Raw genomic sequence first — 4,207 nt, forward strand, 5'->3', positions numbered from 1 at the left:
AGATAGGAGGGACAGCAATATGTAGGTCTTGGGAATGAACATGGTCAGTTGGATAAGAAACCAAGAACCTTCAACCAAGAAAAAGAGCTGATGTTAGATGAAGACCTGGATCCAGGTTCTCAACGCAGCTTTGATAGTCAGCAGCAGAAGCTGCCACTCTCAGAGCAGCACATTGAGCAGTGCCAGATGGCTCATAAATTCAGTTCCACGAATCACTGTTAGGATCATGCCGTGATGTTCAGTGGAAAACTGAGCCGCAAGAATCAGAAGGACTTTCAAAAGAGAGTTTTATCTTCACTAAATCACAGAATCATTCTGGTTAGAAAAGACCTCTAAGAGCATTGAGTCCAAACGTAAACTCACTCTACTGTGTCCAGTGCTAAGCTGTGTCCCTAAGCACCACACCTACACGTCTTTTAAACACCTCCAGGGATGGTGATTCAACCACTTCCCTGGGCAGCTATTCCAGTGCTAAGTTACCCTTTCAGTGAAGAAGTTTCCTCTAATATCCAATCTAAACTTCTGGTGCAGCTTGAGTTGTTGCATATCAAAGAGTCCATTTCCTCTTGTCCTGGTGCTTGTTACTATGGAGAAGAGACCAGCCTCCACCTCACTACAGCCTCCGTTCAGGTAACTGTGGAGAGAGATGAGGTTTCCTTCAGCCTCCACCAGTCTAAGCAGCCCCGCTTCCCTCAGCCACTCCTCAGCAGACTTGTTCTCCTGACCCTCCATCAGCTGCATTGCCCTGCTTTCCCGGCTTTCTACATGCTCCAGAACTCCAGTGTCCTTGTAGTAGGGACCCAAAACTGAGCACAGTACTCGAGTTGCAGCCTCACCAGTGCAGAGTGCAGGGGGACAACAACTTCCCTGCTCCTGCTGGCCACAATGTATCTGATACAAGCCAGGATGGCATTGGCCTTACTGGCCACCTGGGCACACCACTGGCTCATACTCAGCCAGATGTCATAGAATCACAGAATTGGCTGGGTTGGAAGGGACCTCTGAGATCATCAAGTCCAACACTTGATCCACTACTGCTGCGGTTACCAGACCATGGCACTGAGTGCCACATCCAGTCTCTTTTTAAATATCTCCAGGGATGGAGAATCCACTACTTCCCTGGGCAGCCCATTCCAATGTCTGATCACCCTCTCGGTAAAGAAATTCTTTCTAATATCCAACCTAAACCTCCCCCGGCACAACTTGAGACCGTGCCCTCTTGACTTGCTGAGAGTTGCCTGGGAAAAGAGACCAACCCCCACCTGGCTACACCCTCCTTTCAGGGAGTTGTAGAGAGTGATGAGGTCTCCCCTGAGCCTCCTCTTCTCCAGGCTGAACAGCCCCAGCTCCCTCAGCCTCTCCTCACAGGACTTGTGCTGGAGCCCCTTCACCAGCCTAGTTGCCCTTCTTTGGACCCACTTCAGGACCTCAATCTCTTTCCTGAACTGAGGGGCCCAGAACTGGACACAGTCCATCAACACCTCCAGCTCTCTTATAACAAAGATGCTTTCTGCCTCTGATTCCATCAAAGAGCATTTTTTCATAAAAGTGCAACACTGAAACCTAAGTTCAAAAGCCACACCACATTTTTATACCTTCATTCTGTCTTACATTCTGTTAGAAACAGATGGAGAAAAAAACTCTTTTTGTTTGGAAAAAAAAATATTAATCAAATACTTTATCATCAAATCATAGAGATAATCTGAAAGGTTGTTTTGGAGTCATTGGGATGATCATGAAAATCAGCTGACAGTGCCATCAGTACAAAGATGTAAGCCTTTGTGGGCAGATTAAATCACTAAAAAGTGACTTCAACAAGCCTTTGTTTTTGTTAGATTGTTGCCCTACATAGCTGCCCTGGCAAGGCAGCCAGGTTCAGACACCACAGTCCACACAAAGGTAAATAAATGGTTAAATAACTGTGTTCCATATGATTCTGCATGTCTGTAGTACTTGTCTCTAGTACATCTTCTGGATACTGGTGGCCTAGAACAAGCTTCACAACCAGAGAGACACCGAGAAGCTCATTCAGCTCACAGAACTGCTACAGACCCTTAGATATTAGGTACTTAGGGAAATACTGTCTCATGGCAGACATACCTGTGTGACTAAACTAATGTGGAACTTCTCATTTCCCTCATGCCTTCAGTAGTGATTCCCTCAAGAGAGAATATTTTTCAGAGATGGTAACTAACTCACTAACTCACTCTTTCACTCATGGCAGGAATCACAGTCAGATGAAAATGCAAGGTTGGCTGGAGGGCCCAGCTCCCAGCAGGTAGTAGGAATTTGCCATGGTGATGACTTTTTCCCAGCCGCTCCCATTTTACCCAGCAACCTGTTTAATATTAACCTCTACTTCTGAGGCCCAGAGGGGGAAGCACCAGCAGCAAGTTGTCTGGGTCACTGCAGGCAGACAGGGCTGGAAAGTTAAATAGTGCAGCAGCAAGCAGAGGAGAGAGTGACACACAGCCCCCACAGTTTGCAGCAGCTGTCTGCAGCACTTCTCTGGGGCTTTCTGTCTTCCCTCTTACTGTGATCTTGTCACCCTGGCCCCTATACCATCATCAGCCATAATACCCCTTTTCGGAAACAGTGGCTCAGGCTTCAGTGGCTATTCTAGTGGAGCAAAATACGGGGTTAGCTCTTGAAAATCACGCATATAAGCTCTTATTTTCATTGTAATAAACCCAGCAGATAACTTCAGAACCTGAGATGCTCACAAGACTGCAGGAGTGCCCTCAAAAAGCTGCTTGAGCATCCCTGCTTTGTCTTAGAGACCAACAGGTTCATATTAGAAAGCTGAACTAGAAATACAAAAGGCTGTTTTTCCACTTGGTTTGAGGAGAAAAATGGCAAATCAAGCAACACAGTCTTTCCCCTTGGCTTACCTGATACAGCAGACCAAACTGGGTGTCCACTGCATAAGATCGCTGTGAGATAATAATGATCTTTAGAGCTGAAAACTGAGTGACTAGCTTGAATACTAAATTATATTGTCCTGTAGCATGGCAAAAATGCTATAGCCCAAATAGGTTCCTACAGTACTGCAGTCTTTCCAAAAAGATCTCATTAGAAGCAAAATTATATTATCATTTGTGTACTTTTTTCAAAATTGTAATTTTACCTACTGATTTTCTTTTTAGTGCATCTGGCTACCCATCCCCCCAGGAAGAAGGTACCATTCACAAACTCTTCAGCATCCATTTATGGTATCCATTTATGCAATCTGTCATTCCTGCAGTCAAATTCCCTCCAGACTGCATAGCAAAAGTCAGAAGCAGTTTTGTCTTTGTAACTAAACAAACCTTGTTTGAAGTTTCTTTGAATGTGTTTAGTTGAAAAGATTGGAAGGCTGTAGAAAACAAGACAAAAGTTGCAGAAAGCTTATTTTGAAAGGGACAAATGTGAATATGTTTTTAACAACTTATGTTTTAGAATGTCCTGATTAATGGATTGAAGTAAAATCCATTCCCTGACATTGATTACTTCAGCAATACACTAGCAATCACTTCAGCTAGTTTTATGTTATGCAGGGAAGCTGCATACAATGATGTCTGTCTTTTACCCTCTAAATCAATTCTGTCGTGGGTAGCCATTTAACTCTGATATTTTCTGCAGAATATAAAATCAAAACATGAACAGTATGTGCATTAGATCTCAAAAGTATTGGAGCTTCTTTACAAGAGAACCAAGATTTATTGGTTCCAGAGTCCTTGTTTAAAACCATGTTTAAAAACATGTTAGAATTGATTGTCTTTACAGTAGGAGGCTGTGGTAGTTGGTGAACCCAGATTGTGTTCTGGGGGTAGCCGAGTGTCTGTGCTGCATGGGGTACTGCTACAGCTGGCTGCAGACCTACAGCATTCCTCGTCGGGGAGGCTGAAAGCTGGGAACAGCTCTTAACCCCAGAAGAAGGAACTTAACAGCTGCATTTGGCGAGGTTGTGGAGGAGGCATGAATGCAATTCCTCTGCTTTTTAGGAATAAGTACAAAGGGGCTCAGTCTGCAGAGGCATTGTGTTAGTGAGCAACGAATTCACCGATTAAAAAAAACCCAAAAATCTAACAGCAAAGGAATCTGAAAAATGAGAAAAGCCTTTTAAAGAGTGAGGGAAAAAATCCGGCACCATGTGAACAAAAATAATCACTGCGGCTTTCCTCGCCCCGTTCTGAAATGGCCCCGCACCCCGGGGTGCAGTTCCAGA

Source organism: Calypte anna, chromosome 1 (genome assembly GCF_003957555.1).
Source record: "Calypte anna isolate BGI_N300 chromosome 1, bCalAnn1_v1.p, whole genome shotgun sequence".
In the NCBI taxonomy this organism is placed as follows: domain Eukaryota; kingdom Metazoa; phylum Chordata; class Aves; order Apodiformes; family Trochilidae; genus Calypte; species Calypte anna.